Source organism: Oryx dammah, unplaced genomic scaffold, assembly GCF_014754425.2.
Source record: "Oryx dammah isolate SB20612 unplaced genomic scaffold, SCBI_Odam_1.1 HiC_scaffold_11232, whole genome shotgun sequence".
NCBI classification, from domain to species: Eukaryota; Metazoa; Chordata; class Mammalia; order Artiodactyla; family Bovidae; genus Oryx; species Oryx dammah.
Window position 1 is genome coordinate 6,737,400 of NW_024080625.1, and position 12,695 is coordinate 6,750,094.

Sequence of the window (12,695 nt, forward strand, 5' to 3'; positions counted from 1 at the left end):
GAGGCAGACCCTGAGGGAGCTGTTGGGGAAAGTCATTCTTCTGGTAATACTTCCTGTCGCAGGGTGACAGGCCTCTTTCTCACAGATGTGGGAAATACATCTACCTGTCTATCAGTAAATGGACTAAATAGTTCAAAAAAAATGATTAAGATTGTCAGATGGATGAAGGGCCAAAAGATTATTACAGGCAGCTTACAAGAGATCCCTTAAATATAAGTACACAGAAAGTTTAAAAAGAAATACAGTCACTAGGGAGAATAATATGGAGAGTTCTTAAAAAAACTAGGAATGATTTGACCATATGACCTAGTAATCCCACTGTTGGACATATACTCTGAGAAAACCATAATTCTAAAAGACACATGTACCCCAGTGTTCACTGCAGCACTATTTACAATAGCCAGGACAAGGAAGCAAACTTGATGTCCACTGACAGATAAATGGATAAAGAAGAAGTGGTGCATATATACAATGGAATATTACCTGGCCATAAAAAGACTAATTTGAATCATTTGTAGTGATGTGGATGATCTAGAGCTTGTCATACAGAGTGAGGTTAGTCAGAAAGAGAAAAACAGTATATTAATGCATATATACCGAATCTAGAAAAATGTGCTGATGGGCATATTTGCAGGAAAGTAATGTAGATGCAAAGGAGAAAAGGAAATATAAACCCATTTGAATGCACAGTTCTGAAGAATAGCAAGGAGAGATAAGAAAGCCTTCCTCAGTGATCAATGCAAAGAAATAGGGGAAAACAACAGAATGGGAAAGACTAGAGATCTCTTCAAGAAAACTAGAGATATCAAGGGAACATTTCATGCAAAGATGGGCTCAATAAAGGACAGAAATAGTATGGACCTAACAGAAGCAGAAGATATTAAGAAGAGGTGGCAAGAATACACAGAAGAATGTACAAAAAGGATCTTCATGACCCAGATAATCATGATGGTGTGATCACTCACCTAGAGCCAGACATCCTGGAATGTGAAGTCAAGTGGGCCTTAGAAAGCATCACTATGAACAAAGCTAGTGGAGGTGATGGAATTCTAGTTGAGCTATGTCAAATCCTGAAAGATGACACTGTGAAAGTGCCGCACTCAATATGCCAGCAAATTTGGAAAACTCAGCAGTGGCTACAGGACTGGAAAATATCAGTTTTCATTCCAATCCCAAAGAAAGGCAATGCCAGAGAATGCTCAAACTACCGCACAGTTGCACTCATCTCACATGCTAGTAAAGTAATGCTTAAAATTTTCCAAACCAGTGCTCACTTTGGCAGCACATATACTAAAATTGGAATGATACAGAGAAGATTAGCATGGCCCCTGTGCAAGGATGACATGCAAATTTGTGAAGCGTTCCATATTTTTAAAACCTCGAATAACCAAAGCAATCTTGAGAAAGAAGAATGGAACTGGAGGAATCAACCTGCCTGACTTCAGGCTCTACTACAAAGCCACAGTCATCAAGACAGTATGGTACTGGCACAAAGACAGAAATATAGATCAATGGAACAAAATAGAAAGCCCAGAGGTAAATCCATGCACCTATGGACACCTTATTGTTGACAAAAGGAGGCAAGAATATACAATGTAGAAAAGACAATCTCTTTAACAAGTGGTGCTGGGAAAACTGGTCAACCACTTGTAAAAGAATGAAACTAGAACACTTTCTAACACCATACACAAAAATAAACTCAAAATGGATTAAAGATCTAAATGTAAGACCAGAAACTATAAAACTCCTAGAGGAGAACATACGCAAAACACTCTCCAACATAAATCACAGCAGGATCCTCTATGACCCATCTCCCAGAATATTGGAAATAAAAGCAAAAATAAACAAATGGGACTTAATTAAACTTAAAAGCTTCTGCACAACAAAGGAAACTATAGCAAGGTGAAAAGACAGCCTTCAGAATGGGAGAAAATAGCAAGTGAAGCAACTGACAAAGAATTAATCTCAAAAATATACAAGCAACTCCTGCAGCTCAATTCCAGAAAAATAAACCACCCAATAAAAAAATGGGCCAAAGAACTAAACAGACATTTCTCCAAAGAAGACACACAGATGGCTAACAAACACATGAAAATATGCTCAACATCACTCATTATCAGGGAAATGCAAATCAGAACCACAATGAGGTACCATTTCACGCCAGTCAGAATGGCTGCTATCAAAAGTCTACAAGCAATAAATTCTGGAGAGGGTGTGGAGAAAAGGGAACCTTCTTACATTATTGGTGGGAATGCAAACTAGTACAGCCACTATGGAGAGCAGTATGGAGATTCCTTAAAAAACTAGAAATAGAACTGATATACGACCCAGCAATCCCACTGCTGGGCATACACACCAAGGAAACCAGAAATGAAAGAGACACGTGTACCCCAATGTTCATCACAGCACTGTTTATAATAGCCAGGACATGGAAGCAACCTAGATGTCCATCAGCAGATGAATGGATAAGAAAGCAGTCGTACATATACACAATGGAGTATTACTCAGCCATTAAAAAGAATACATTTGAATCAGTTCTAATGAGGTGGATGAAACTGGAGCCAATTATACAAAGTGAAGTAAGCTAGAAAAAAAAAAACACTAATACAGTATACTGACACATATATATAAAATTTAGAAAGATGGTAACGATAACCCTGTATGCGAGACAACAAAAGAGACACAGACATGGGACTCTATGGAAGAGGGTGAGGGTGGGATGATTTGAGAGAATGGCATTGAAACATGTATAATATCATATGTGAAATGAATCACCAGTCCAGGTTTGATGCATGATACAAGATGCTCAGGGCTGGTGCACTGGGATGACCCAGAGGGATGAGATGGAGAGGGAGGCCGGGAGGTTCAGGATGGGGAACACATGTACACCCGTAGAGGATTCATGTTGATTTATGGCAAAACCAATAGAATATTGTAATTAGCCTCCAATTAAAATAAATAAATTTATATTTTAAAAAATAAATAAATAAAAAATAATAAATAAAATAAAATTCTCCAAAGCAGGCTTCAGCAATACATGAACTGTGAACTTCCAGATGTTCAAACTGGTTTTAGAAAAGGCAGAGGAACCAGAGATCAAATTGCCAACATCTGCTGGATCATGGAAAAAGCAAGAGAGTTCCAGAAAAACATCTATTTCTGCTCTATTGACTATGCCTAAGCCTTTGACTGTGTTGATCACAATAAACTGTAGAAAATGCTGAAAGAGATGGGAATACCAGACCACCTGACCTGCCTCTTGAGAAACCTGTATGGAGGTCAGGAAGCAACAGTTAGAACTGGACTTGGAACAAGAGACTGGTTCCAAATAGGAAAAGGAGTACGTCAAGGCTGTATATTGTCACCCTGCTTATTTAACTTATATGCAGAGTACATCATGAAAAACGCCGGGCTGGAGGAAGCACAAGCTGGAATCAAGATTGCTGGAGAAATATTAATAACCTCAGATATGCAGATGACACCACCTTTATGGCAGAAAGTGAAGAAGAACTAAAGAACCTCTTGTTGAAAGTGAAAGAGGAGAGTGAAAAAGTTGGCTTAAACCTCAACATTCTGATAACTAAGATCATGGCATCCAGTCCCATCACTTCATGGCAAATAGATGGGGAAACAGAGGAAACAGTGGCTGACTGTATTTTTCTGGGCTCCAAAATCACTGCAGATGGTGATTGCAGCCATGAAATTAAAAGATGCTTAATCCTTGGAAGGAAAGTTATGACCAACCTAGATAGCATTTTAAAAAGCAGAGACATTACTTTGCTAACAAAGTAATACAAAAGTCCGTCTAGTCAAGGCTATGGTTTTTCCTGTGGTCATTTATGGATGTGAGAGTTGGACTATAAAGAAAACTGAGTGTCGAAGAATTGATGCTTTTGAACTGTGGTGTTGGAGAGGACTCTTGAGAGTCCCTTGGACTGCAAGGAGATCCAACCAGTCCATCCTAAGGAGATCAGTCCTGGGTGTTCATTGGAAGGACTGATGTTGAAGCTGAAACTCCAATACTTTGGCTATCTCATGTGAAGAATTGACTTGTTGGAAAAGACCTTGATGCTGGGAGGGATTGGGGGCAGGAGGAGAAGGGGATGACAGAGGATGAGATGGTTGGATGGCATCACCGACTCGATGGACATGGATTTGGGTTGACTCTTGGAACTGATGATGGCCAGGGAGGCCTGGCGTGCTGTGGGTCATGGAGTGGCAAAAAGTCGGACATGACTAAGCGACTGAACTGAACTGAACTGAATGGAGATGCAGATGTAGAGAACTGACTTCTGGACACAGTGCGGGGGAAACAGAAGGTGTGACAGACTGAGAAAGCATTGATGTATATACAATATTATGTGTAAAATAGATAGCTAGTGGGAAGCTGCTGTATAACACAGGGAGGCCAGCTTGGTGCTCTGTGATGACCTAGAGAGGTGAGTTGTGGAGGAGAGGAGGGAAGCTCAAGAAGGAGGCTAGATATATTTCATAAATATATATATACACACACATATATATATTTATACATATATAAAGTTATGACTGGTTCACAATGTTTTATGGCAGAAACAAACACAACATTGTAAAGCAATTTTCCTCCAATTAAAAAATAAATTTAAAAAAAGAAAAGGAAAGGAAAAAAGAACTATAACATACAAACACTACCCAAAGTAAAGCTGATGTGACTATTCTTACCAAACAAAATATAGACGTTAAAGCTCAGAGCATTATTGAAGATTAGGAAGAACATTACATAATGATCTCTTCCAGCAGAAAGATATCTCAATCAAAAATCTGAATGCATCCAATAAGAGTTTAAAAAGAAAGGAAGAGATAAATTTGCTATCTTAGTGAAGACTGTAATACACCTTTCTCAATTGAATATGGAAAATGCAGAAGGAGTAATTAACATACATAGAACACAACCTCCAACAAGAACATAATCTCATTTTTTTCAGGTACACGTGGTACATTTATTCAAATAAAATCAAGTGGAAACGCTAACAATCTAAAGTGTGTTAACAGAAAAGAAGAATGCCTTTGATGGGCCCACGGGTAGACACAACAAGCTAAGGAAAGCACAGGTGACCATGAAGAGAGGTCAAAAAATATTACCCAAACTTAAACACAAAGAGAAAAAAGAGTGAAGGGAATATAACAGCGCATTCAAATGCTGTAGGACATTACAGTCTAATATACATCGAATGGGTATGCCAGAAGCAGAAGAAAGTATTGAACTAACCCTGTATTCCTTGATAAACTGTTCTTTGTCATAAAATGGTCATTTTTGAGTTACTTAATCAGATTTTTAAACTAATACTGTATTTAGAGATTGGCCAGTAGTTTTCTCTCTTCTCTCTCGTTTTTCTCTCTGTCTCTATTTATATCTTTTTCACGGTCTCTGTCTCTCTCTTCCTCTTTTACTGGCACTACGTCAGGCCTTCCCTGGTGGCTCAGATGGTAAAGAATCTCCCTGCAATGCAGGAGACCTGAGTTTGATCCCCAGGTTGGGAAGATCCCTTGGAAGAAGGCATGGCAACCCACTTCAGTATTCTTGCCTGGAGAATTCCCACGGACAGAGAAGCCTGGTGGGCTACAGTCCATAGGGTCACAAAAAGTTGGACATGACTGAATGACTAAGCACAGAGCATACATATTGGGTTTTGGTATTGAGGTGTCTGGTTTGCTAAAATAAACTAAGAATATTTATATCCTTTTTACTATAGTCAGGTAAAGATCCAATATATCCTGAGATTACCTGTTCTTAAGATTAGAGAAAAATCAGCTATGAAATTTTGTATTTGATTTTTGTCCATGTATCTTTTTGATTAATTCTGTCAGTCTTAGTTTTTATACTGTATTCCTTCCTTAAATTTGAAGGCATTCCAGTTTTAGCTGTATCTTAGATTTTGGTATAATGCTTTCTTTTCTTTTTCTGTATATAGTTCTGTAGTTTTTGGTTTTAGCTTGCTATTTAGAGTTTCTTTAGAAAGATAATTCCTAATTTTCAGATAGTTCCATATATAAAGACTTCCTATTACCTTTTTTCTTTTCCCGTGTCTACTTCTTTTTTTTTTTTTTTAGGTTTTATTTTATTTTTTATTTTTTTACTTTACAATACTGTATTGGTTTTGCCATACATTGACATGAATCCACCACAGGTGTACATGAGTTCCCAACCCTGAACCCCCCTCCCACCACCCTCCCCATATCATCTCTCTGGGTCATCCCAGTACACCAGCCCCAAGCAAAATAGACACGTGTACCCCAGTGTTCATCACAGCACTGTTTATAATAGCCAGGACATGGAAGCAACCTAGATGTCCTATTACCTTTTTATATTTTATTTGATTTATGATAAAAAATGTAGCCTGTGAAAGCTCTACTATTTTTTATTTCATCTAGGCTTGTTTGTGGAGAAATAATGGAGTAGATTGGTTTTTAAAAAATATTTTACTTTTATGTATTCGACTAAGTATATCTGATTCTAAAAGAGTTATACTAAATCTGACACTGCAAGTCAAGTTTTTAATCAAGTTCTATATGTATTTATGTTATTTTTGTTTTGCATATTTATCATTTTATCTGATATATACAAGTTATGACTTTAGTATATGATGTCATTACCCTATTTTGTAATTTTCTTAAATTATACCTTCTCTGTTAATAATATCATTCTGCTTTTTACTTTTTGCCCATTCCATTGTGTGCATCTATTTATTATTACCTAGTTTTTAGTACATTTTACCTAAAAAATATTTTCTGATTTTTTTAACCTAATCTCAAAAATCATTTAAGAAGGGAATTAATCTTGATCACATTTAATTTTGTAAATAATGTTAATGCATTTTAATAGTATTAATACATTAATACATTTTATTTTATTTCTGCTCTCTTTATATTCCTGTATATTTATGTGACTTTGCTACCTAAAAAAATTTCCACTTGCTAACTTAGAAGTGAATTCTGCTATCTCCTCTACTAGTAGTTAGAATTTATCCTTTGTTACAATGAGGTAATGGTGTTACTGACAGATGCCAACAGAAGAGGATGCAAAATGTTTTCAATGACAAAAGCTATGGGATGTGAACGCTATCACTCACTCACAGGAGTGCGGATTCTACCAGGCCAGAAGAAGCTCTTTGTAATTCTCACAAGGGCTTTCTTCCTTGATCTCCTTCGCATCTGGCTGTTCTGAACACTGGCCTGCTCATCAGAAGCAAGTGGCTGATATAAACAATTCCAACACATTCCAGAATGTTTACTGAGATATTGGGCAAAACAAAGATCAATTTCCTAAAGCCCAGAGTACTCCTCAGTGAACTCAGGCTTCAGTTTGTCTGAAGACTGCTCTTATTTCCCATTCCAGGACCTCAACTGCCATCTGTGTCAACTCAGCAGGACTGCTTTTTCCTTCTCTTTCTTTCTTTTCATGTTTCTTTTTTTTATTTCTTTGGTTTCTTGTTTCCTTAATATTTTTCACTTCCCAACCAGAGTTATAGGGAAGAAGATGTATCAGTTAAACATATCAAAATATTTGATCCTAGTTATTAATAGAATGGCTGGTTCTCTGAATCTTCTCAAATTTTAGCAGACATTGGACATTGATCTTTGACACCCATCAGTAGGTACAACTTTTGTTTGGCATGCTTTATATTTTTTGTCTTTGTCAAGCATCCTCATAGACATGTAGCCTGTCCCAAGCTCAACCTATTCCAATTAGCTCCCTTTTCCCAAAAGGTCATAAGTCATGCTGCTACTTCCAATTCAAATAAGTGTCTTTTTTACTTTGCTCTAATATAATAGCTTATTAATACATCCCCCCCCTCTTTTCACTAGATTTAGTATACTATCCTAAATTAGACATATCAAGCAATGTGTTCAAATTAATATTTTTCCTCGTTTTGAACATTCATTTCCCTTTTCAATGACCTTGGAGTTGAATGCAGGCATGCTGTCTTTATTAAGTGTGCTAATTTTGTATGAAAAGTAAAAAGGAAATCCCAGCCCTCTCCAAGGGCACTCCAAACAGCAAGCAAGCACAGAATGCATGATGGCTCAGAGAGCATCCAGTTCAATAGGCAAGGGATAGGAAATGGACATTAGAGACAAATAAAAATCTTCAGATTTTGCCTAAAAGTCTCTCCATCTGGCTATGCATGTTCACTATTATTAAAGTCATCTTTAAACTTTTATCTCAAGCAGTTTTAGTACTGTGCTCTAGTTTCTTAAAGACTTTTGGACAATTGTAGATATAACTCTTAATGATACTGTAGTTATCAGTATGTCTCAGTCAAGTCAAAATCAATTAAGAAGGAATGCTATAAACTACAATCCAATTGACATCAAGAAATGTCAGCAATGTTTACAACTTTTCCCAGAGTTCAAAGTAGGGCAATTTCTTTAGGTCACAATATTTTTATGTTCTTGTGTTCCACCACAGGCAGCTCATAAAAGATGCTAGCATATTTAGATTATGTACAGCTGTGGACCATACCACCCACAGAGTGCAAGGCTCCGACCAGGTGTGAGAAATTCCTTTTTGCTGTTCCCAGATGATTCGTAAAGGGTTAGGCCCTGAACGCCCACCACCCTTCCTGACTAGCCTGTTCTGCAGATTCTGGCTACGTGCCTGCAGTGGAGGTCAATTTCCCAGAAATACCCTTCCTTTTTTGATGCTTGTAATCAAATACATATTTCTTCACTCTTCTATAGAAATAAGACACTGACCCACTGTCCACCACATGAAGTCATTTTTGTTCCCAGCTTAGTGTCTCCTTGCCAAGATAAGAGCTTTAGCACATTTTTACATGCCCACACTTGTTTGTTGACAGAGAAAAATTGTAAGAATATTTTAATTCTGCCATCTCACCAGCCCTACATCACTAATTCCCAGACTTTACTAAAACAGCTAATGTTTTTAATTACAACTTACTATTAGGTTTTACTTTGTAAGTACTGCAGACCTATTTTCTATCCAGGTAGAACTATACGTTACCTTTTTTTAACCTACAGGTAAAAAGTACTTTAAAAATAATTATTGATAGCTGATTTATATCTTGTCTGACCTCTCTGATTACATGTCCAGATCTGTGTGATTTTGGATACTCAAAGATAATGGCCTTGACAGTGATCTGCTCTGTTCTGAAACTGTTGGGAAACCTACAGTATGCCTAAGAGAGAGATTCCATTTGTTACTCATCCGTTCAGTTCAGTTCAGTAGCTCAGTCGTGTCCGACTCTTTGTGACCCCATGAATTCCAGCATGCCAGGCCTCCCTGTCCTACTCATACTCAGGTGAAAATGACTTTTCTGATGATGTCTAGTCAAGACCTCAAGACATGATAACTACAAAGGAAATGAAAAATGCAAATAAGGGGCCTGAGAAATTCAGTGTTTTTTATGAGCAGACATAAGATAAAAATTTTTAACTAAAGAAAGATCCCCTTAAGTTTAAGTTGTAGAATGTAAAAAATTCTCTGTGACATATCTCTGCTGTTTTATCAGCATGGATGTCTCACAGAGTGGGATATTAGGATAAAATCCTAAGCAACTATTTACACTATTCCAAGAACAACTCTAAGTCAGTTGTTGGAGGAAAATGGATGATGTCAAGGAAGGAAAGAAATGCACACTTTTGTAACCAGTCTCTGTCATAATGGGTAGAGATTTGAGAATGAAAGAACAAAACAAAAACTGCTCAGTTAACAATTATAGCAAAGGTAGGCTACTGGCTTTATGGGTGGCCCATTAAAAGAGAAGAAAACAGGGGAAACAGATAAGTAAAGAAAAAAAATGCAATTAGGAGAAAGAAGCTAAAGTTTAGGGAATAAATATGCAATGAATAAATTGGTGAATGCATGGCATAAAAAGAGAAATTAAAATTGATGTCAAGAAAAAACTTGGCAGAACTTGATAATACACCTAAAACAGAGCTGAGCGTGAAGGACAGCATGCGAAAACAGATCCTATGGAACTTCTAAATCTCACTGAAGTCAAAACTATACAGTATCTCTCTTATTTTTTTTTTAAGTCTTCTGAAAACAATGACCAGGAGTTTATTACTTTGAATTTTTTGTCATTTGATAAACATACTGATGAAAGAAAGAATGTAATATCACAGTAACATGTATAATTACTGGAAGCTAGATGTTAAAGAATGACTATCACCAAATAATTGAGATAATATAGTCATGTTGGACTCAACAGAATTTTAGGGAGTTGTTTTAGTGGGGTAGAGATGGTATTTCAAACAACTCCAAGATGAATTCATAGATACAATGGTGTTTCTGTAATTTGGAAGAACAGATTTTTATGTAGAGGGTTTCACTTCTTAGATCGATGGATTAAGACCCTACTAGGAAGAAAAATCAGCAGAAAATAATTTAAAACTTGGAAGTAACACACAAAACAGTTACCTGAAGGTACTGGACAGTGAAGAGAAGACACACTGATGGGGAGTCTATGCTCGCTTGAAGGAGCAAACAGGGGGCATTGTCTTTAAATAAATTCCCCTCTCAGCAGCTCTTACCCTGGGCTAAGTGCACTCCAGGGAATAAACACAGAAAGAGTAGGGGCTCATGTAGAAAGATCCAGACATTCTGGCCAGTGAAATTAGAAACATGTATCCCCAAAATGTGATCCACTGAGCCAAAATATGAAGCCTTAAATTCTATCTGCCAACACTTTTGACTGACACCTGAGCAATGCATGCATGAAGCAGAGTCAAGCAACCCAGGGAAAGGCAAAAGACGTGAACTGAGATGAAAGAAGTCATTCAAGAAACTCAGCAATTTGTAGTTCAAGCTCAGTGGAGAAAATTGCTTGCTAAAAGCAAATGCTTATCACAGCAAAAGAACAAAATCTAGAATCCTCAGAACTTAAAATTCATCAAGCCTAGGATACAATTGAAGATAACATAACATATGAAAAACCAAGAAAAAGAAACATTCTCAAGAGAAAAAAAAAATTCATCCAGTCTGAACCTAAGATGAACTACTTATTGAAACTATCAGACAAGGAGTTTAAAGTAATTATAACTCTTCTCAATAAAGTAAAACAAAACCCCAAACAGAAAAAAAAAAAAAACCCCAAAACTAGAAAGACATGTTTTCAGTGGATAAAAGTCTCAATGGAGAAATGAAAATTCAGCTGGAAAAAAAAAAAAGAACCAAATGGAAATTCTAGAACTTAAAAATAAACTTTATGAAATAAAGATGTCATAAGTAAGTGGAGGAATATTTTCATGAATTGCAAGAACATGTTCATGAATTGGAAGATTCAATTTGGTAACTTGGCCATCTTTCCTAAACCAATCTATAGATTAAATGCAATCCTACTCAAAATCTGAGTATTTTTTTTTAATTGATAAGCCAACTAAAAAATTCATGTGGAAAGGCAAAGAATCCAGAATTCTTTAGATTGGTGGGGTTACATGTGTTATCTGCTGATGGGAATATATAATTCCTAGCAAGGACAGAATGGTACCATCTCATTTACCCAACAACTCAACTATCCAGAAAGAGTCAGTTCAGTTCGGTTCAGTCACTCAGTCGTGTCCAACTCTTTGTGACCCCATGAATTGCAGCACTACAGGCCTCCCTGTCCATCACCAACTCCCGGAGCTCACTCAGATTCACGTCCATTGAGTCAGTGATGACATCCAGCCATCTCATCCTCGGTCGTCCCCTTCTCCTCCTGCCCCCAATCCCTCCCAGCATCACAGTCTTTTCCAATGAGTCAACTCTTCACATGAGGTGGCCAAAGTACTGGAGTTTCAGCTTCAGCATCATTCCTTCCAAAGAAATCCCAGGGCTGATCTCCTTCAGAATGGACTGATTGGATCTCCTTGCAGTCCAAGGAACTCTCAAGAGTCTTCTCCAACACCACAGTTCAAAAGCATCAATTCTTCGGCACTCAGCCTTCTTCACAGTCCAACTCTCACATCCATACATGATTACTGGAAAAACCATAGCCTTGACTAGACGGACCTTAGTCAGCAAAGTAATGTCTCTGCTTTTGAATATGCTATCTAGGTTGGTCATAACTTTTCTTCCAAGGAGTGAGGTGAGGTGAGGTGAAGTCACTCAGTCGTGTCCAACTCTTTGTGACCCTGTGGACTGTAGCCCATCAGGCTCCTCTGTCCAGGGGATTCTCCAGGCAAGAATACTGGAGTGGGTTGCCATTTCCTTCTCCAGGGAAATGTCTTTGCTTTTGAATATGCTATCTAGGTTGGTCATAACTTTTCTTCCAAGGAGTAAGTGTCTTTTAATTTCATGGCTGCAATCATCATCTGCAGTGATTTTGGAACCCCCCAAAAATAAAGTCTGACACTGTTTCCATCGTTTCCCCATCTATTTCCCATGAAGTGATGGGACCGGATTCCATGATCTTTGTTTTCTGAATGTTGAGCTTTAAGCCAACTTTTTTACTCTCCTCTTTCACTTTCATCAAGAGGCTTTTCAGTTCCTCTTCACTTTTTGCCATAAGGGTCATGTCATCTGCATATCTGAGTTTATTGATATTTCTCCTGACAATCTTGATTCCAGCTTGTGTTTCTTCCAGTCCAGCATTTCTCATTATGTACTCTGCATAGAAGTTAAATAAGCAGGGTGACAATATACAGCCTTGATGTACTCCTTTTCCTATTTGGAACCAGTCTGTTGTCCCATGTCCAGTTCTAACTGTTGCTTC

At 37.5% G+C, this 12,695-nt stretch overlaps 1 non-coding gene across 1 annotated transcript; it reads left to right on the forward strand.

The window, feature by feature from the left end:
* Positions 1-1,266: 1,266 nt before the first annotated feature.
* On the forward strand, positions 1,267-1,373 carry LOC120861358. The gene has a single exon (XR_005720530.1). It is a non-coding gene; the product is annotated as a U6 spliceosomal RNA (small nuclear RNA).
* Positions 1,374-12,695: the final 11,322 nt, after the last annotated feature.